Source organism: Prosopis cineraria, unplaced genomic scaffold (assembly GCF_029017545.1).
Source record: "Prosopis cineraria cultivar Desert tree isolate PC_DT_omini unplaced genomic scaffold, ASM2901754v1 PC14, whole genome shotgun sequence".
Classification (NCBI taxonomy): Eukaryota; Viridiplantae; Streptophyta; class Magnoliopsida; order Fabales; family Fabaceae; genus Prosopis; species Prosopis cineraria.
This window is the reverse complement of record NW_026555345.1, coordinates 14,754,962-14,777,778: the sequence shown is the minus strand read 5'-3', so window position 1 is coordinate 14,777,778 and position 22,817 is coordinate 14,754,962. Positions and strand designations below refer to the sequence as shown.

The window sequence follows — 22,817 nt, the reverse complement described above, 5'->3', positions numbered from 1 at the left end:
GGTTCATCTCCTAACTTTTAGTTGTCTTTTACACATTGACTTTATAGACTCTAATAATGCCGTTTGATGGCTGCCTTGGCGCTTGTGGGGGCTAATTAGGATTTTTGGGCTTAAATTCTCCTTCCCTGCCTATTTCATAGTCTTTCTAGAATTCATTCAGTTTCTTCTTTTTGCACGTGCGTGTGTGCACCTTTGTTTTTCAGATTCTTGAAGAAGCAAGTTCGGAGTTAAGGGGCGAAGGTAGGTCAACTTCATTTGAGAACCTAAAGAGTAAGAGGGGAAGCGGTGAATTGAGTTAATTGTAGGTTCATTTGGGCTAAAGGGCGTGAATTCCAAAAGCTAATTAGAGAATTAATTAAATCAGAGTTAAAGGTGCATAGAATTAATAGGATGGCATCATCATAGGCGAAGGGATGATGAGCATTGTATGCATGAATTGGAATCTGGTGCAAGAAGCGATGTTTGATGACATCACTCTGAGGTAAAGGAGGAGGCATTTTGTGCCTGGCTTCACTTGAATCCAAGGGATTAATCACATGGCATCGGATCGAGCATTGAAAGGAGTCACATTGGCCTTACCTGATTCACATAGTTCGTGCTCTACAAATCCAGCACATACGGCGCCACCTTTTTGCTGATTTTCAGAGCCAATCCCTCAACTTTAATTCAATTTATCCAGCTGGAAACTCCCATTTCAGATTCAAACTTTGCAATTATCACTACTCAACCTTGGAATAATCACCTCGATTCATATTATTCATGCACACACGAGCCAAAGTCTTAGATTCGAGCCTCGTCCCTCATTCTCCATTCTCCCTCATCATCCGATTCCTCTCACGTTCCCTCTCGATTCCTCTCATCTCCAGCTTCAAGTTTCGTGCCATTTTCACCAAGATTGAAGGTCCAGATCTGATTCTTCATCTTCTCCGGCCCCAAGTCACGTTCTCCAGCAGTTCCAGCCTCCTTCCTCAATTCCAGTTCGAGCTCATCACGTTCCTTCATTTCCAGGTTTGATTTCTCATCACATATCTTTAGAGATTGTTCGTTTGCATGGTTTACCTAAGACTATTGTGAGTGACAGGATGTGAAGTTTCTTAGTCACTTCTAGCATACCCTATGGCATAAATTAGGGACTAAGTTACTTTTTTCTACTACTGCCCATCCACAAACTGATGGTCAAACTGAGGTAGTTAGCAGAACTATGACTACACTGCTAAGAGCAATAATTCAGAAGAATTTAAAGAATTAGGTGAATTATTTACCTCATATTGAATTTGCTTACAATATGGATGTTCATTCTTCTACTTCTTATTCTCCATTTGAAATTGTTTATGGTTTCAATCCATTATCTCCTATTGATATTTTACCTTTGCCTTTTTTTGAGCATACTAACACTGATGGCAAGAAAAAAACTGAGTTTGTGCAGAACTTACATGCTAAGGTTATAGCAAATATAAAGTGAAAGAATGAGCAATATGCCAAGCAAGCTAGATATATCATGAAAGGGGTCGTCACCTCTGGGATGCAACTTTGTCCTCTTTAGAAGCCTTAGCTTGGGATTGTATGGCCATGTCCAATTTCCTTAGTCGAAGATCATTCTTTTATGCTCTCTAGTAGAATGACTTCTGTATTTATATTTCTCCTTAATTGTAGACAAAGGTGGCAAAGAGTAGTCCTAGATTGTCCTTTTACTTCCATTTGAATGATCACATAATCAAATCCATGCAAAAAATGGATAGTACAAATTGGAATAGAAAAGCTAAGGTTGTTAGTAATCAAAAGTTCATCATTATACATAAGCATACTTAGAGGTTTTAGACAATTATTAACCTGGAACATATTAAAAACACAAGGCAAAGAATGATTAAGAGTGTTAGTAGTCACAATCACTCTTAATATCACCTTTCTCACTATGTTCTTGCTCATACTTTTCTTTACATGGTTCGACACTCTTTTTTATACTCAATATTTTTCTCATTCTCTTCTTATGGTTTTCTCTCAAGTAACTCTCTCTCTCATCACTCAATTTCTTTTCAATATTTTCTTTTTCAATCTCAAGCTCTTTTTCTTTTTCTCTCTCATCCTCTTTTCTTAACCTTCTTCTCTTTCTCTCTCAAGCACCTTTCTTTTTCTCGCCATATTTCTTTCTCATGCAAGATGAGAAAAAGAGAAGAAGGTTGCACTCAAAAGCATTGATTGGAGGTCTCATGGTGGCAAAGAAAAAGAAACAGGAAGCGCTTTTGTTGCATGAACCCCACAATAAAAAAAGATGGAACATAAGAAGCTCAGTAGCAAGGCCATCTTATAGTCACCACTTATTTGTCATTTCAAGCTTCAAATATACCGTTGTCAATTCAGCAGCTTGAAGTTCATCTCAATACAATGTCAGGTCAGCAATTAAGGGAACCATAATCTCTATTTGCAACACAAACTGAGTCAGAATTAAGCCCTTATTCATAGTAGCATTTGGAGTCTCCTTTACACCAACTCATATCATTGATAACTCCATTTCTTGATGGTACTACTCTATGCTCATTGTACCTTGCTTTAATTGTTGCAATTTGGCTTGTAATTCTTTTCTTGACTTGGAGTTAGAACCCAAGTCATCCATAGTGGCTCTTAGCTTTTAATTTTGAAATTCACTCATGAACAATTTAAAGATAATAAATAAACCTCACCACACAAGCTCATGTGTTTATGTAATATTGATCACTCATGTATCACATAAAATTTGGCTTTTTCAATAATAAAAATTCACTTTAGCTTTTTGCTACTTAACCTTACTTTACAAGTATCGGAAGTGAAACAAAATGCAAATCAAGAAATCAAAACCAAAAAGTGAAATCTCTAAACCAAAATTGCAAGAAAACAAGAAGAGGTAAAAAGAAGAAAACTAAAAGGACATCAAAAAGGAACACACAACCAAAAGTTAAAAGGAATCAAGCAAAAGAAACCAAACCAAGTTCTACATTAAGGGAGGGAAGAGACAAACAAGAAACCCAACCAAGCTCGGGATCTTCTTAATCAATGAATGGTCGAAGAAACAAACACAATCATTGGGCTCTTTCACGTCCTTGTGTTATTAGGCCTCCAACACCTTGTAATGGATCCTTAGACATATTATGATGGTCTTGTACCTTATGAATCAAGTGGCCTTTAAGGGGATGAGACTCAATCACACATCCTAGCTCCTTTTGGGCTCAAGTACTTCACCTCCACTCCTTTGGCCATGCTCTTCATGATCTAACTGTTAATTGAGTTGGGTTGTCTGTCCCACTAGATTTGCATCATCTATTTTGGTCTATGGGACTTTTAAGCTAACACTCATGAAGCTCTTGAGGCTGTTGGATTATTTGAACTGTTTTCACTCTTCTCTTTAATTCTTGTAATGTTACTAATGAATTTTCAAATTTTTGTATTACATTTTTCAATTAATGAAGTTTAATCATTCCTTGAGTTATCGTGTTGCAATTGATGTTATTTTATTATTCTGTTGTTGCCTTGAGTATTTCTTAATTCACAAAAGTGAGTCAAGATTATATCATTAATCCAGTATTTTGGAATATAATCTTTCTTTTAGCATGTCCCGAATTGAATTCATCATGTGTGATTACCGCATTTAATGTATTATTGAGAGATACATAGTTGAAGAAGCAACCGAGTATCTATCCAATGTTGATGCAATAGAGTTGCCAAAAAGACACAATGAAACAATAGGTAATAGGGGTGGAATTATTGGGAAAATCGACAAACATGAAAGGAAGACAAACAATAATAAGCATTAGATAATGAAAATAGAAAAAAATGTATAACAACATAATGTTCATTATAAAACAATACCTATTAAAGGAAGAAAACTACGATCAATAAAAGCCCATTATCAATAAATGAGTGAATGCCATGTGTCTCAAAATAATTAACCAAATATCATTCATATGAAAAAGATATCAAAACCATATTGCCAAAACAAAAAAATTGAATAATGAGTATACAACAACAAAAAAATAAATTAATAAATAAATAAAGATAAAAGTTATCAAAAAGAAAATAAGACAAAAAAAATAAAATAATATAATGAACAATCGAGTGAAAAAGAGAGATGATAAAATAACAAGCAAATATCATACAATAAAAAAATAATTCAAGTGAAATGGTGACATGAAAATAGTAAATAGCTAGCTTGAATAAATTATTGTTCCAAACAAATGGTTTACTTGGTCAAGAACAGGTTGGGGATTTAAAGAGTCTAGTCATTCTTTTATTGCCAAGGATAGAGCAAACACACCTTAAGAGGTTGACATTATCACTTGAATTTTCATATTCTTTCCTTTTTAGTTGAAGTCACACTCGCATATCTACTTGTTGCTTGTTTGTCTATCAATTTCTCTTGATACTCATGTATTAAAACTTATTCTCTCTTCTTCACAATCCAAACATTAAATGAAAGCAAGATTAGTTGAATGTTATCCCATCATTTAAAAGAAAACTAGCATTGTACCCATCAACCTACATCCCCTTAACATTCAACCCGTGCCAATTGTGGATAGAACAATCTACCTCAAAATTAACCAAATATCATTCATATACAAATGGTAGAGGCAAATATATATCTTGAGAGTGAACGATATAAATAATGTGAATTGAACAATATTAAACAAATTATCAACACAACATCCAATTAATATAAATTATCAACTTAACATTCAAACTATAATCAAACCACTAATTACTAATTTATCCATGATTAACAATTAGTTCCTTAAATTCAATTCAAGAAGTTACAAAAAAACAAGTATGATGTAATCGAGTAGTGTTTTATGTACCCTTCTGTAATAAAATTAATTGCCCTTACCATAAACTGCAATTTAACCTACATATTCACATCAAATTAAAATGGAAAATAAGAAAAGAAAAGAAAAAGAAAAGCAACGACTGAATAGGAGAAATATGATCACATCAATGGACAAATTGATTAAAAGCCCATTATCAATAAAATAAATTTCAAAATGGATGGACCAAAGTGAATGCCATGTGTCTCAAAACCATATTGCCAGAATAATGATTATACAATAACAAAAAAATAAATATTATGAAAATAAATTAATAAATAAATAAAGATAAAAAACAAGCTATCAAAAAGAAGCAAAAAGACAAATGTGTAATAAAATAATATAATGAACAATCGAGTGAAAAAGAGAGATGATAAAAATAACAAGCAAAAAGAACCAATTGTATTAACAAAAAACAAATAAAATTCAAGTGAAATGGTGACATAGAAAATACAGTTAGTGATAAGAAAGCCATACGAATTGGTAGAGGCAAATATAAAATGAAAATAATCTTGAGAATGAAGGATTGTAATAAAAAGGAACAATATAAATAATAAATGGCAAATAAATTATCTCATATTGACATACAAGACCAAACTAAATTATCAAAGCTCATTATCAATACAATTTCTTTTAAAACAGGTGGTCTTATCCCGAAAATGACAAAATAATGTCTCAAAATTATCAACTCAACATTCAAACTATAATCAAACCACTAATTATCAAAAATTCAACATTATAAACAAGTCTTAAAAGTGATAATAAAAGGAACAATATAACTAATATTCTATTGGTGAATTGAACAATATTACCAAATAAATAAAATAAATGACAATAAATTAATAAATATACAAAGATAAAAACAGAAAAATAATAGAAAAATAGAGTATAATAAAATAATATAATGAACAAGATGGAAAGACAAGACCAAGGAAAAAACCAAAAAAACAAACAACAGAAAATGAGTCAGTCTTCGCTAGTGTAGCTACTGAAGTAGAGCACCTGTGTAAAAAAAAAAAAACAAACGAGTGCTTTGTTGCTCCATTGTGAGAACATTGGCCAATAGAAGTTACGGATGACAAAGAAAGAGAAAATGAAGAAGTAGGAGACAAGGAAGGATAAGCAAAATAATAAAGGAAAGTGACAACTCTCAGGAATTTCTAGGACATATCTTAGAGGATTGAAAAGAAGAGTAAGCAACGAGTGGTTCAATCCGGAATGAGAGTAACCACAATCAAATTAATGGACAAATTGATTGTAAATAAATAATTAATCAATCACTAATGATCCATTTAAAATAAAATCATTCAGTTAAAAAAAAAAATAGTAAATAGCTAGCTTAAAGAAATTATATAGAATACCAATGATTATTGTTCCAAACAAAAAATCTATGATTTACCTGGCCAAGAGCACGTATGATCTAGTTGATAGTGCTAATGCACCCTCTGTAATAAATTAAATTGCCCTTACCATAATCTGGAATCTAAAACCAAACATTTTCACATCAAATTAAAATGGCAAATAAATTATCCCATATTCCATCACCCAGAAGAACCACTTGTGTCATAAGCAAAATAAGAAGGAAGAAAATGACAATTTTGAGGTAAAAACAATGCTTTTTCAATCTGACACTAAGCCGAGATGATACTGAACCGATCAAATCAATGGACAAATTGACTAAAACCCATTATCAATACATTCGATATGACGAAATAAAATAACATTCATAACAAAAAGATACAAAACCAACTGCATTAAATAATAATTAACAGGTAAATAAAAATTAATCGAAAATACAATCACTAATAATACAATCACTAATAAGAAATATAAAGAACAGGATCTCAAAGTATTTCAAAAGATTCCAAAATCAAACTATTAAAGAAAGATTACAAATATATCCACTTGGGTATGATTGTGATCGGAGTAAAAGGCCTTACCCAAGCTGGTTTGGGAACCAAAGTTTTGGTTGTTATAGTAAACACTGGCCTTCCTACTCAGGAACAACAGCTCATCGCATCCATATAAGTGGATATGAATGAGAATCTTGGATTGTTCTATTGTTGCCCAGATTTTGACTAAAATTAGAAAGACGTTATGTCGTAGTTCCAGCCACACCTTCACCAATAGCAAGGGAAGCGTCAATTTATGATTCTCTGGCTATGAAATCAGGAGATTTCTAAGGCGAGAAAGAAGAGTGCTAAGTAAATTGGCAGTCTAATTTTATGGCCGAATTTCTAGTAATTTACCCCAAAGATTTGGGCCTCGAACTTACAGATAGTGAGCTTGATATTAATACGACAATGAGAGGAATATCAGGTTAATAACTTATGATATTACTTTCTGTAACATTCATAGTCTAGAAAGGACTGAAGAATGTATGTCTACCTTTCCAACAAATAGTCAGACAAACTACTTCAAAGAGGATTATCAGACAGATAATCTCCAAGATAATTTCAAAGATACAGACAGTGTCTTAGAAGGAAGTATATCTTGCCGTAGTAATGTATCAAACTTTAGCCAGAAGTCTGATGTACAATGCCTAGTAGGGGATATTACAATGGAAGATGCGTACAGTTTGAAGAGACCTAAAGTTAGTTTACGAATATGGGCAATTTCCTAGAACTCTGTTCCTAGATTATAACCAATCTGTTGCGGAAGTTAGTAAACTGCTGCAGATAACAACAGTCAACCCCCAACTTCTTAAAGAGGTGGTGGCTCAGTGGAAACAAATCACTATAAATACCTACGTTCAATCTAATGTAAAATACACTAAGGCTGAAGACCTCTTTGGATACCTTGAAACATTCCTAGGAAGTGCCACTATGGCAACCTGGGAATCGTTTAAACGCGACAAAAGGGAAGAATTCCAAAGGTTACTGGTACAAGGTGCCAACCCTCACAATTTCGTCAATAAAATTGCGACAATTGTTCTGGGTCACGATCCTAATGAAGGGTATATAGCCCAGCAAAGGGATCATATAAGGAGATTTTGAACAGTTAAAGTTAGTAAACTTGACTGGTGTCAAAGAATTCCTCAGGGCTACGGTATACCATGTCACTCTAGCAGGAGCGGCATATGATCTTACAATCTTGAGAAGATTGTTGGACAAAATACCAAGGCAGCTTGGTGTCGATATTGTGAAGAAGTTCGAAGAATCCCCAAATAAAGAAGGGACGAACGTTTCTCAACTTTCGCAGTTTATATTGTCCATCTTAGAAACGAGATGTACATATATTCAGATCGATAGGCAAATAAAGAAAGCAGATAGCTCTTTTTGCCGCAACATATTTACTGTTCAACATTACGAGGAATCCAGTAAGAAACCTCATAAGAAGAAACAATATACCTCTGCTTCGACTCGGAGAACTCCGCGTAAAAAGAAACTTGTGTACTTACGTAAGTCGAAACAGAGGAAACCTTTCCTAGATGCTAAAAAGCATGTTAGGAAATACAACCCAAAACGACAGTACCCTAAAGAGATTACTTGTTAGGGCTGTGGTAAAGGAGGTCATCTGAGCACAGAATGTCCTTCTCGGCATTCGAGGCTACTCAATCAGAGAATTGAAATTGTGACAAATGAGGATCTCTTAGGAGTAGATTCAAATATTTCAGATACAGAAACTATCTGGAGTGTCTGCACATAATTTGTGCATGAACTAGCTAGGTCAGACTATGATTTTGATTTAGGTGAAGAAGAAATAAAGCCTTTGTTCAGGTCAAAGAAGTCCTTGCTAAGTGTCAAATAGTGCTTGGCTTGGATTCCGAAAATCATGAGTAATCCTTAGACAGAGGATAAAAATGGTAAAAATTAAAGGATTCTCTAGAAAGAAGAAACCTCTACTAGTAGATACTTTAGCCTGTAACCTTAGAAGATGACTTCTGGAAGGCTACAATAAATGCTAAAGTCACTACTAATTCTGGTCATATTATAGAAACGCCAGCACTCGCAGATAGCGGGACTACGTCGTCTGTAATATCCCAGTTCATCCTAGACAAGACAGATAATCTTGTCAGTGGACCAATCATCTTAGGATGGACGATTCTTTGAAGGTTTATGATCAATATGTTCTTTTGATGAATGTATTGGTTGGGTGAATGTTATGCCTAGTAAGGGTAATTGTCGAATAATGACGCATAACTTTGAACACCAAAAACATAATCTCATCATAAGTCTTGACATTTTGACTTGTGGAAGAAGGCAATGTTCTTTTTCAAGAGATATGTTTTATATTACGGAAACAATAGTCAATTCGGCTATTATTCCTAGCTCTTGTCCCTGTGACAAACCTGGTTCGTGTAAGCTTAAGACTAAGCTAACACAAGTTTCAGAGTAAGAGTCTCCCGAATATGATGAACAGATAGTTGATGAGTTTTGGGAAAATTGCACCGAGTATGAGCATTTGTATCTTTTTCATAGTTGTGAGAAAAATATATTTATGACAGAAGTTAGCTACTGACATGTTGGGAAATGCCAACTTAGTGAAAGATGAAATCATTGGTGAACACCCTCTAAAATATTGGGAGAGATCCAAGATTACATATTCTCTACAAATTATAATCCTGAATTAAGGATTAATGAAAAGCAAATAAGGGTTAATCTCAGATAGAGAAAACCTTCTTTGAAAGTCATATCAAAGAACTGCTTGACCTTAGGGCAATTAGACCATCTAATGGTCCTCACTGCAGTCTGGCATTTGTGGTTATGAATCACTCCGAGATAAAACGCGGTAAAGGTCGCATGGTGATTAACCATAAGCGTCTCAATGACAATACAGAAGTTGGTTCGTTTGTTATCCCAGATATGGATATGTTAATCAATCAAATCTAAGGGTGCAACTGGTTTTCAAAATTTTTGATTGCAAATCAGGATTCTATCAAGTCAGATTGGCTGAAGAATCGAAACCCTAGACTTCATTCACCTGCTCAGAAGGACAGTTTGAATGAAATGTTATGCCAAAAAATGCACCTGCAAAGATGGATGCAGAGTATTTTCAAGGATGTAATTACGTCTTGGTCTACGTAGATGATTAGCAGAGATAAGCATCTACATACGACTCACCTCCTTGAAGTTCTGACAATGGCATGAAGATGGAACTCTATAACAATCAAATAGATTTCTTAGGAGCAACCATCGAAGTATTTCTGAGTTGCTTGTGATCTCTACTAGAAGAGGCGATCCTTTTCTTGCTCTTTGTTGATTGGTGGATTTCTCCAGACCATTCAATTCTGTTGAATTCTATCTTAGTTCAATTGGCTTCATCATTATCTATGATTAGCCAAGAAAGCAAATCGATATGTTCAAAAACAAAGCTGTCTCCTATGGGCTATTGTAAAGCATTAGGCAGGCTTGCAAAATCACTCTCTACACTCTCTCTTCTTTAGTCTTATTATGGATTCTCTGAACGAGGCAATCAATAAAGCTGTCTCCAAACTTAGAGAAAGGAAGAACAAGGGGAAAGCTAAAGCCAGTCAGCCCAGCCGACCTCCACCTCCGAAGGAAGTTAAACAATTTTCCTTCAAAATGTCAGAAGTCAAGGATCTTGTTGCCCAATTGGTAGATAGCCAATTGCAAGCGATCCGTCCAAAATCTAAGGCTTCTACTTCATCTTCAAAGCAAACAGCTAAGAAGAAGATTGCCAAATCTCCAGCTAGCGAGGTTGAAGATAAGGCAAAGGACATTAGTCCGAAAACTTCAGGTGATGTTCAGAAAGAACAGCCTAAAGTGTGCAAGGATTGGAAGACGATTACTGAGTACAGGTGAGTTTCTCCGATTTAAAATTAAATTAATGAGGAGATTCCTACCACAGATTCTGATGATGCTGGAAGTTTGCCTATCTTTAAAGAAGAGCATCAGTATCGCAATCGTTATTATGGAGATAAAACTATGATAACTTATTTTGGGCCGCAAATAAGCCATGATGTGAGAGTAATCGCATAGTCGGAGGCAGTTCCGGCAGTCTACCGAAACAGTCCTAGAGAGTCAATGTCAAGAAGTGGGTTAGACAGACTCATTCCTTCGCGTCATTTACTTTGTTTGTAAATGTTTTATTTCATTGAATAATATACAGTTTATACTTTCTTTATCTCTATGAGTACTTTTATTGTCGTCGTTTCTAACTTTCATTCCTTTACATATCATGTCTCTAACCATCTTAAAATGAATGAATGCCATGTGTCTCAAAATAAGAAGACTAAAATAATAAGCATTATATAATGAAAATAAATATATTGGTGAATTGAACAATATTACGAAATAAATAAAAGTTGAATAATGATTATACAACAACACAAAATAAATATGAAAATAAATTAATAAATAAACAAAGATAAAAACAGAAAAAATAAGTTACCAATAAGATAAATAAGAGATAAAAATGTATAATAAAATAAAAAAATGAATAAGATAAGGAATCAAGTGAAAAAGAGAAATGACAAAATGACAAAATAACAAGCCAAAATTATACAACAAAGAAAAAAATTGTATTAAACAATACCTATTAGAAAGCAAAAAAATAATCAAGTGAAATCAGTGAATCTCATCAAGCTAAAAAAAAAATGGCAAATAGCTAGCTTTAAGTAAATTGCCCTTATCACAATTTCCAATCTAAAACCTACATTTTCACATCAAATTAAAATAACAAATAAATAATCTCATATTCCATCACCCAGAAAGAAACACACTTCATAGAAAGACCAAACCAAAAAATCAAGCAGCACACACTTTGACTCACGAACAATCTTCACTAGTGTAGCTATTGAAGCAGAGCACCTTGTGTATAAAGCAAGTGATTGCTCTGCTCTGCCATTGTCAGAATATTTGCCAATAGAAGTTAGGGATGACGAAAAAGAAAAAAATGAAGAAGTACGAGACAAGGTACGTGTATGTTCGCACATCCATCGTAACATTCTCATCTCTGCTACTCCAACTTTATGCTCTTGCTGTCCCGTTAGAGCCCAGCATTCACTACTATATAACATTGCCGGTCTGATAGCAGTGCGATAAAACTTTTAGGCACCTTACGGTCGCAAATAACTCCTTTAACTTTTCTCCAATTAAACCACGTGAAATATCTCCACTGATTTTGCCATCATTTTGAATAACGGCTCCCAAACTTTTTCACTTGAGGTATAATTTGATCTCTTAATTTCACTTCCAAATTATTGTCGAATAGTCCTTTACCAAATTTACAATATAAATATTCCTTCTTACTTCTACTCAGACGAAAACCTTTCGACTCCAATGTCCTCTTCCATAATTCAAGTTTGCAATTAACCTCTTCTCTTTTACTTCTACTCAGACGAAAACCTTTCGACTCCAATGTCCTCCTCCATAATTCAAGTTTGCAATTAACCTCTTCTCTTATCTCTGCTATATATCATCCGTGAAGAGCATACATTTCGGAATTTCCCCTTGAATATGTTCCGTCAAAAATTTAAGATCAAGTTGAACAAATAAGGACTCAGAGATGATCCCTGATGTAGTCCAATCTTTATATTTGTTTGACCACTAGGCGTTCTTATACTAGTTTTTACCATCTCATACATATCTTGCATGGCTTTAATATAAGCAATCCGTACTCCCTTTTTTTTCTAACGCTTTCCAAAGCACTTCTTTTGGTGTACGATCATAAGCTTTTTCCAAATCAATAAAAGCCATTATCTTTACAACGATACTTTTCATTGTGTGTGGCTCATGAGCTTAATCCCTCTATAGTTAGTACAATTCTGAATATCTCCTCTATTTTTATAAATAAAAATTAATGTACTTCTCCTCCACTCATCAGGCATTTTCTTGGACCGTAAAATCACATTAAACTTAGTTAACCATCTCACCCCTTCTTCACCTAAACATTTCCACGCTTCGATAGATCTGTTGGCTCTACCATTTGCCATTTTCTTAAGAGCTTCCTTTACCTCCTTATCACGTATTATTCGATAGAATGACAAATTTTTGTTCTCCTTCACCAGTCCAAGTTACTAGATGAACCCTCTCTATCATTGAAAAGTTTAGTTTAATCTATTTTTTAATTTCATCATCTGTAATTAAAAGTTCTTCTCTCTTCATCCTTAATACACCTTACCTGTTCTAGATCTCTTTCCCTACTCTTGGTAATCTTATAAATATTTCGCTCTCCTTCCTTCGTCTCAAGGCTCTTATAATTTTCCCTCTATGGTATGTGTCGAATCAACCCCTCCAGATCCTCCCAAAATAATTCTTTAAGACTGGCTTTTGTCCCGACTTGCGGCGCATAAGCACTAACAATATTAATAGTGTCACGTCCAATTATCAGTTTTAAGGAAATAATTCTATCTCCAATTCTGCTAACTTCTACAACGTTCTTCCACTCCTTATCTATAATGATGCCCACTCCATTGCGTGCACTTATACCAAAGTTTGAAACCTTAAATATCCTTAGCTTCTTCTCTACGCCATTTTGTTTCTTGCAGGCAAAGGATATTGTCCTTTGAATCATAACCCCGATAACCTCTACAGATTTACAATTCAATGTCCCAACATTCCAAGTACCAAATCTAATTTTGCTCTCATAGACTAATTTCTTTAGCCGCGTGCGTCCAGAATGACGCCATTTTGTTTCTTGCAGGCGAAGGATATTGTCCTTTGAATCATAACCCCGACAACCTCTACAGATTTACAATTCAATGTCCCAACATTCCAAGTACCAAATCTAATTTTGCTCTCATGGACTAACTTATTTAGTCGCGTGCGTCGAGAATGACATGGTAGCCCTTACTCATTTAATACTACATCCGGGCGCCGATACAGCGGCTCTAACTCACTTAAGCTAAATAATGAAGGAAAAAAATGACGATTCTGAGGAAAAAACGATTCAATCCGAAATGAGAGTAAGCCATGATCAAATCAACGGACAAATTAGTTAAAAGCTCATTATCAACATGATTTCTTTCAGAATGGATGGTCAAGATTGCTCTCCCAAAAATGACGAAAAAAATGAATGAATGCCATGTATCTCAAAATAAAATATCATTCCTATGAAAAAGATACAAAACCAACTGCATTAAACAATCACTAATACAATCACCAACAAAGCCAACTGTATTAGGTAAATAAATAATTAATCAAAAATACAATCACTAATAAGACAATTTATAGAAACAAAAAATTTATCCATCTATAAAGAACAAACATGAAAAGAAGACTAATAATAATAAGCATTATATAATGAAAAAAAAGTCTTGAAAGTGAAAGAATTATAATAAAAAGAACAATATAAATAATAAATGTTCTATTGATGAATTGAACAATATTACCATACAATAACATAAAATAAATATGAAAATAAATTAATAAATAAACAAAGATAAAAATAGAAAAAGGTTTTTATAGGCAATATGAAAAAACTCATTAAGTTAGAAAAAGAAAGGTAAATAGAAATTATATAAAATACTGATGATTATTGTTCCAAACGAAAAATATATGGTTTACCTGGTCAAGAACAGGCGCTAGATGCACCCCTCTATAATAAAATTAAATTGCCCTTATAACAACCTGTCAATGTGATCTGCATCTGAAACCTACATTTTCACATTAAATTAAAATAAAATGCCAAATAAAGAAGCCATCAGTAAACTGAAATCCAAGGATTATCCCATAATCCATCACCCAGAAAAAAACACACTTCATGGAAACAAACAAGACCAAGAAAAAAAAAACCAATAAAACAGACAGAACAGACTCTAACTCATGAACAATCTTCGCTAATGTAGCCATTGAAGCAGAGCACCTCGTGTAAAAAGCAAGTGATTGCTCTATTCCGCCATTGTTAGAACAGAGATGGTTTCGCCAATAGAAGAAATTAAATTTATACCAAAATGCTAAGATTGGAAGGACCATGAAGGAACCATGACTTAAGAAGGATTAAAGGAAATTGAATGATTGCACATTGCCTGAACGCAGCCAATCTGACAGTAGTTAAAACAAACACAGTTGAGACATTCATATTGAATGAAGAAAGCGAAAGATGCCCCAGAGGAAAACATGAGGTTTCCATGAAAACTTAGATTACTTGAAGGAGGAAGACTAGCCTTGAAACAAAGACCATAACCTCTCTAGAGGCATTTTTGATCGAACTCAAAATTTTCCTACCTGACATCCAAATAACCGAGAAGTTTCTAACATATAAAAATCAACTGGAAAATTGATTCAAATGCAAGGGAATTAAAGGTTGCCATTCTTGTAAGATAACAAGGCCATCATTTATATAACACACGGACCACCATTCAACATGAAAAGCAATCCTTATGATGTTCAGAGTAATGAGTGAACCCGTTATTAACGAACAGAACCAAAGAAACACACCCACTCAACTTCCAGAAAGCTAGGAACTTAGCCGGATGAAACTTGCGACTGTCCCAAATGATCCCATGAACATAATGATACTTGCACCAAGAAGAAATAACAAACTTTCCATGAAAAGGATCCATCAGCAACAACAAAGACCAGCAGAAGCAACAAGCAATAAACAGGAAGAAGGGAAAAAAAGAAAAAGAAAAAGAAACTTCAGAGAAAAAACAGAGAGATAGAGCCCTCCCATCTGATCAATTTCCGGTGTCAGCCAAGACAATACAATAACTACATGCATAGTTTGAACTTTTATCTAAGTATCCTCCGCCAACTCAAACATAATATTCATCCTAAAAATTGCCCCCAACATGAAGCCGAGTGCTCAATACATGGTTAATGCAAAATATTCCCATCTCCAAAGACAGGTCAAATATGAAGTGGGAAAAAGAACACAGGAAGAATAGAGAATAAAAAATTTCATATTGGAAAAAAAAAGGTAAATCAACCCCTGACATTAAAAAATGCACAAACTCCCTAAACAACCAGTAAAGAAAAGCACTTACATTAAATTGTAGATCTAGTTCAGCTTTCCCTTCAATGATTCCAATCAGTTCATACATGTGCTCATGTTAGAGCTAGTCACTGAAGACTCAAACTCTACCAAAAAAAAAAATCCATCTTAAGAGGAGAAGGGACACATGCAATAAAAGTAGAATGGCAAGAAAAAATTGTTATAAATATTAGAAATAAAATTTCATAACATAGAAAACTTTAAATACTTATTTTTGTAAAGATTAAACTGACAAAAACCAAGGAAAATGAGGGTGACAAGTAAGTATGAAATATCATTCATCAAAATCCCCGACACATAGCTATTGCACTCCTGGACAAAATTTCAAAAAGTAATATATATATATATATATAAATATATATAGAAACATAAATGAGTTCATGCTCAAAATGATAATTATGCCAATTCAATTCTCCATGCTCAACCTGAAATGATTCTCATGCAACTAGAATATTCAGAATGCAAACCTAGTAAGCTTGGATAGGCAAATAACCACACAAAGAAAAGTGTTTACTCTCAACTCAATAGCGTTTAGGGGTAAATTTTCACTCAAGTCCACTTATCCAATCATTCTACCATAGGCTTGTAAAAATTCTAAATCTCCACCACTTGTTAGCAAAATGCATGCATGAATCAAAAGGGCTTTCATTTGGTTGTAATGTAAAGGGTGGGAAGTGGATGTAAGAATGCATGTGGAAAGAAAAAATGTATAACAATATATCACATTTATCCAGCAAACTGATGACATGGGATTCATGAGCATGAGCTAGGTTCAAGACATGGAAATTATACAATAATACTATCAATTAAGAGCAAAGTGATTCATAACTAAGCAAGCAATAACTATTATTTCTTCTTCCTTTTTCTGGTTTTTCTTTCAATTTTTTTATACATTTTTTCACATTGCCTATTGCCTTTTTCTCTCTTCTTTTTTGACAATCTTTTCTTAACTTTTTCTTCTTGTTTTCTTTTCTTTTTCTTCCTAGCTGTATCGCCCTTGTTTCATTTCTTTTTGACAATCTTTTCTTGGCTTTTTCTCCTTCTTTTCTTTTCCTTTTTTTTTTTTCTGGCTATTGCAAATCAATCATTTCAGCTTTCACCTTCAATTCGTTCACAATTCATATCAAATATTAATACAACTCAAAATATCCAAAACTTGAATACTAGATATGCAAATGAATCCCAACAATAATAAATATAGCATAACATGCATTCCTAGAAAGCAAGAGGGTGTAAATAACAAATGTAATGAAAGAAAATAACCGACAGGCCCAAAGTGGCTAACAAAGGATATGATCATGTTAGGTTGGCTATTTGGCTAGACTGGCTATTTTATATGAAGGCTAGCTATTTTATACGAATGCCTTGATCATTTTCACAATGCAAATGCAAAAGTAGGTTTGATAAAGAATTAGAACAAGTTCTGGGGAATGAAATGGAATAAGTGGAAAATGCACACTAGAAAGGAATCAGTATAAGCTCAAAATAACCTTCCATCAGGGCTCTGTTATCCCCTAGCTCAAGCAAACCAAGTAAGAACATTCTATCCTATCCTAGCTACACTTGAAACAGCCAAGTCTAACAATTCAAATCCCATTGGCATCTCATGAATCTAAGAATTTTTATATCAAAACAAAACTTTTATTTAATTTTCTAAAGATCTTTCAAAAAAAGAACCAAAATTCTTTTTATTTTTCAAAAATTTTGGCCAAATGACCTAAAACACACTCCCCCCCACACTTAAATGTTACATTACCCTCAATGCAAATAGACATATCAACCTAAATGAATGCAACACCTAAGGGGAAGAAAGCTTCAAAATGATTACCCCCAATGCAAATAGACATATCAACCTAAATGAATGCAACACCTAAGGGAAAGAAAGCTTCAAAATGACAAAACCTAAATGCAACGGATGACTTTTTTTCTACTAGATCCCCCTACCCAGCCAGTTAGACAATTGCCAATCACAAAAATCAACCAGCAATATTCTATAGGAAAAGAAAAAGTAAAGGAGATGATACAACCTAATTTGAAGCACTTCAAGCACTTGAAGTTGAAGGTGTGATCCATAACAACCAACATGCAATCCTTCAAGATACGCTCCATATCAATATTCCTTCTTGAATTACCCGGTGGCTTGGGATCAATGGGTAATGGATCCAAGATATAAAATATAGACATTAAAAAATGAACAAACTCCTCAGACAACCATTAAAAAATGCACTTACATATTTTTTTAGTTAAAAAGCACTTACAATGATTCCAAACAATTCCTTACTGCTCTTTGGTAGAGGAGCTTGTTCATAAAAAAGACTCAAACTCTAAAAAAAAAAATCCATAAACATTTGAAATCAAGCATCAGTTGCATCTTCTAAGCTCTACAATAGCATTCAAGAACATATTTACACCCCCTAGCATATTACCAATGATGATGGAGAGGGTTCATCTAGTAACTTGAATGATTTAGTAACTGGTGAAGGAGAACAAAATTTGTCATTCTATCGAATAATACGTGATAAGGAGGTAAAGGAAGTTCTTAAGAAAATGGCAAATGGTAGAGCCAACGGACCTGATTGTATATCTATCGAAGCGTGGAAATGTTTAGGTGAAGAAGGGGTGAGATGGTTAACTAAGTTATTTAATGTAATTTTACGGTCCAAGAAAATGCCTGATGAGTGGAGGAGAAGTACATTAATTCCTATTTATAAAAATAAAGGAGATATTCAGAATTGTACTAACTATAGAGGGATTAAGCTCATAAGCCATACAATGAAATTGTGGGAGAAAGTAATTGAACACAGGTTGAGATTGGAGACAAGTATTTCTAAGAATCAGTTTGGTTTTATGCCAGGTAGATCAACTACAGAGGCGATTTATCTACTAAGGGGATTAATGGAAAAGTATCGTTGTAAAGATAAAGATCTACACATGGTTTTTATTGATTTGGAAAAAACTTATGACCGTATACCAAGAGAAGTGCTTTGGAAAGCGTTAGAAAAAAAAAGGGAGTACGGATTGCTTATATTAAAGCCATACAAGATATGTATGAGGGGGTAAAAACTAGTATAAGAACGCCTAGTGGTCAAACAAAGGATTTTTCTATAAAGATTGGATTACATCAAGGATCATCTCTGAGTCCCTATCTGTTCAACTTGATCTTAAATGTTTTGACGGAACATATTCAAGGGGAAATTCCGAAATGTATGCTCTTCGTGGATGATATAGTTCTTATAGCAGATACAAGAGAAGAGGTTAATTGCAAATTTGAGTTATGGAGGAGGACATTGGAGTCGAAAGGTTTTCGTCTGAGTAGAAGTAAGACGAAATATTTATATTGTAAATTTGGTAAAGGACTATTCGACAATAATTTGGAAGTAAAATTGGGAGATCAAATTATACCTCAAGTGGAAAAGTTTAGATATTTGGGAGCTATTATTCAAAATGATGGCGAAATTAGTGGAGATATTTCACATAGAATTCAAGCTGGGTGGTTTAATTGGAGAAAAGCTAAAGGAGTTATTTGCGATCGTAAGGTGCCTAATAAACTTAAAGGAAAGTTTTATCGCACTGCTATCAGACCGGCAATGTTATATAGTAGTGAATGCTGGGTTCTAACGGGACAACAAGAGCATAAAGTTGGAGTAGCAGAGATGAGAATGTTACGATAGATGTGCGGACATACACGTAAAGATAAAATTCGAAATGAGCACGTACGCGAAAAAGTGAGGGTGGCACCTATTGAGGAAAAAATGGTAAAAAAATCAGTTGAGATGGTTTGGGCATGTACAAAGAAGACCAAGGGAGGCACCAGTGAGAAGAGTGGAACATATAACTTTGAGTCCGATTAAAAGAGGTAGAGGAAGGCCTAAGAGAACACTTTTGGAAGTTATTGAACGCGATCTGTTAATTAATAATATTCCTAAAAGCTTGATAAATGATAGAGCACAATGGCGTCTTACAATCCATGTAGCCGACCCCACCTAGTGGGATAAAGGCTTGTTGTTGTTTGTTTGTTTGTTTGTTTAGCATATTACCAAATTAAACATATCAAATAGACAAATACACTGATAAAATAATGTCGGGAAATTACAAATTAAACATATTAAATAGACAGATACATTGATAAAATATGTTGGGGAATTACAGATACCTTTTTAATCAAATCAGTTATGGGTCTTTCCATTTTCTCTTGGGGCTTCAATAGTTCTGCTTTAACAGGGAAAACCTGAAAGAAAATAAGTATCACTTACTTCTAGCTAAAAGGCATAATAGAATAAAAGGGCCGTCAAAGTACAGCCTCTTGCATGAAAAATTCCAATCATAAATCCACTTGTCAGCATAAGGGAAATTTCTCAAGCAATACCAAAGTCAAATGAGTAATTATTTTTTGAGCTTAAATCAATTCCTAAGAATTAACGAAAGGTTAAAAAAATCATCAAGAATATGGGGGAAAAAAAAGATAAGTCAGCAGGAGGAGGACAAGGGGACATTCAATAGAAGTAAATGTCATAATATATATTTCTTACTAGAAACACTCTTGTGGGTTTATTTTTTTAAAATATATATATATATATGTATTTATTTTTCTTATGCTAGCTTGCTTCATATTTAATTTAAATGTCATGATCATTTAAATAATAATTTAAATACACAATATAGAAACACTAAACACACCAAAGCCTACAGCAAATTTAGATAGCAGTAAGGAAAATTTAAACATGTTGATGCAAATGTTTACAGCTAGACCAATACATCACAAATGTAAGGAGAATATTTTCTTTTTGACCAAAAATCTGCAATGATATTAATATTAATCCAGTAGGGTACAACTGTCCAAATGAGTGAGGTGACTTTGGAAAAGACTAAGTTACCCAATGAGATGGAATTTTTCGATGTGAATAATCACAAATTACCGAATTGAGAGTGAAAAGAGTCAAGCTGTTACATTAACTTGACTGTCAACTTAGAATTGATTATAAGGTCATCCCATGCTTAGCATCCTCATATGCAGCTGCCAGAAATTCTTCATTGCTAATATCACCAACAATGTCACAAGGAGCACTGCATCCTAAAAATTTAAGTCAAATTTTACTTTACTGAGCTTTTTTTTCCCATTCAAGCAAAAGAGAATTGGAGTGTTGTTTATTGAAGTAAACTCAAAAGAGAATCAGAGTATTGTTTCCCGAAGTATACTCTAAAAAAACATAATTTATCGTCACAGCTGCCGGAAAATGCATGGGCAAAGCTTTCTATGCCACTTCTTGAGATGAAAATGGAGGTTAAACCTTGTTTTCCTCTCTAGTAAGTTCACAATCAATTTGGTTCCATACATACTACAAACATTGACCACAAAGTCCACATAATAAAACATGCCAGTGAGTATGATATTGTTTTCTTTGAAGTAATGGATTGGCTTTTTCTTTTCAGACCAATAAAAAAAATACATTATTACTTATCACCCTATTTGATGGCTAACAAATAAAGAATTTATTGCTTCAACCACGTATATGATGCTGATCAACAGGGACAAAATGTAATAGCCCCAACTCATATTGAAATTCCAACTCATATGCCTAAGCACACAAGTTTATTACAAGGGGACGGAGATCAAGCATTTGATTGTGGGTTGGCAAATACTATTAAGACTAAACACATGCAAAATTATATGTTTTAAACTTTCAATACCAAATCAGCTTTCAATTCTGGCAGCAAATTAACATCTCATACACTATATAGTATTCAATGTAAGAAATCACTGCTCACAAAGGAACAATGTAAGCTAAACTCAATTCAAATATATCAAAAGATATATTCAGTACTCTTCTATATCTTTGACCACATCCAACAATCAATCATAACACCCACAAATAAAAGACGATTAGCAAGTTTACATTAATAGTAAGCCCAAAATAAAAAATGTTGACTATCCACTATTAAATGAAGGAATCTGAGATGTAATCCAATGAACCAAACTTTGTGAAGCAATACAGACACAATATGTAAATCAAGTACATAATACAAACAACATTTACAAGTCTCCAAAAGAGGGTGTTGCGGTTCTTCTCGATGCCCAAAAGAAAATGATGAGCATGAAAACCATATTTGAAGAGCACAATGTAAAATGATTCTGTCTAGATTATAGTAAAGAGTTTTGGTTGTGGTGCACTGTGGAAGTAAAGGAAGGATGATGCAGAGAGAGAGAGAGAGACTTGAAATTTAAAAACCAATGAAGAATGGAAGGAGAAATCGACGAAAATGACCAAGCTTTGTATATATTGAATGCTATCATTCGGTAGGTTAATCGAAGCATAGAGGAAGAGAAAGGATAATTTTTTCAACAAAATATAAGTGCATTAACCGTGAGAGATGTTAGATCAATTACCATTCTTCACTCCTCCCAAATCCTCTCCCCCATCGCAAATTCTTCTTCCAAAGCTTAATTTATGGGAGAAATCCTAGATGAAGGAAGAAAACAAACGAAGAAGTAATTAAGAACAATTGATTAGAACTTGGGGAGGGAAAAAAATAAAAAAGCATGGCGATACGACTGAAGAAGACCAATAAAGAAGAACAGCAGAGAAGACAGGGATTATTGGTTTCTATATTCTGATATAGCTTGTTAATGGGCAAAAGTGACAAGATATTTTAAACAACCTGAAGGGGTCAGAGTGGATGTCGATCTCATTCTCATTTGTCCTCCGCCTCCTTGATGACCCTCGCCGCCAACCAAGAACAACATGAACTGGGTCACAGATGGCACTTCAAATAGACGCGCACTGTCCCCTTCATCTTCTTCGTGCTGCCTTCTGTTGTGATCGAATCAAATACCTATACGCCCTTTGTCTCTTACTTAGGACATTCTAGAAGAGGGAGTGGAAGGAATGAAAGTGGCGGGCAGGTGATTAGGCAGGGAAACCGACGCGCAATTGCTACCACCTTCGTCGTTCATCGCTAACACAAACTCACAATTTCCTCCTTCAAAATCCTCAAACTCGCCTTAGATCCCAGTCGCCTCTGCCTCAGATCATTCAACCGTCCTACCGAAGACCAATATCCCAAAATTGACATCAACCCTCTTTAAGAACG

General features: G+C 34.2%; 1 long non-coding RNA gene across 3 annotated transcripts; it reads right to left on the bottom strand.

Moving 5' to 3' along the window:
• Positions 1-14,277: 14,277 nt before the first annotated feature.
• LOC129294002 (uncharacterized) lies at positions 14,278-22,600 on the bottom strand. Of its 3 annotated transcripts, none has more exons than XR_008589247.1 (5): positions 22,386-22,600; positions 22,114-22,186; positions 20,677-20,792; positions 19,882-19,956; positions 14,278-14,388 (listed from the first exon to the last, which is right to left on the bottom strand). It is a non-coding gene; the product is annotated as an uncharacterized LOC129294002 (long non-coding RNA). The 3 variants fall into 3 exon arrangements; XR_008589248.1 differs by lacking the exon at positions 14,278-14,388 and adding an exon at positions 15,702-15,814; XR_008589249.1 differs by lacking the exon at positions 14,278-14,388 and adding an exon at positions 17,737-17,819.
• Between the last annotated feature and the right edge of the window lie 217 nt (positions 22,601-22,817).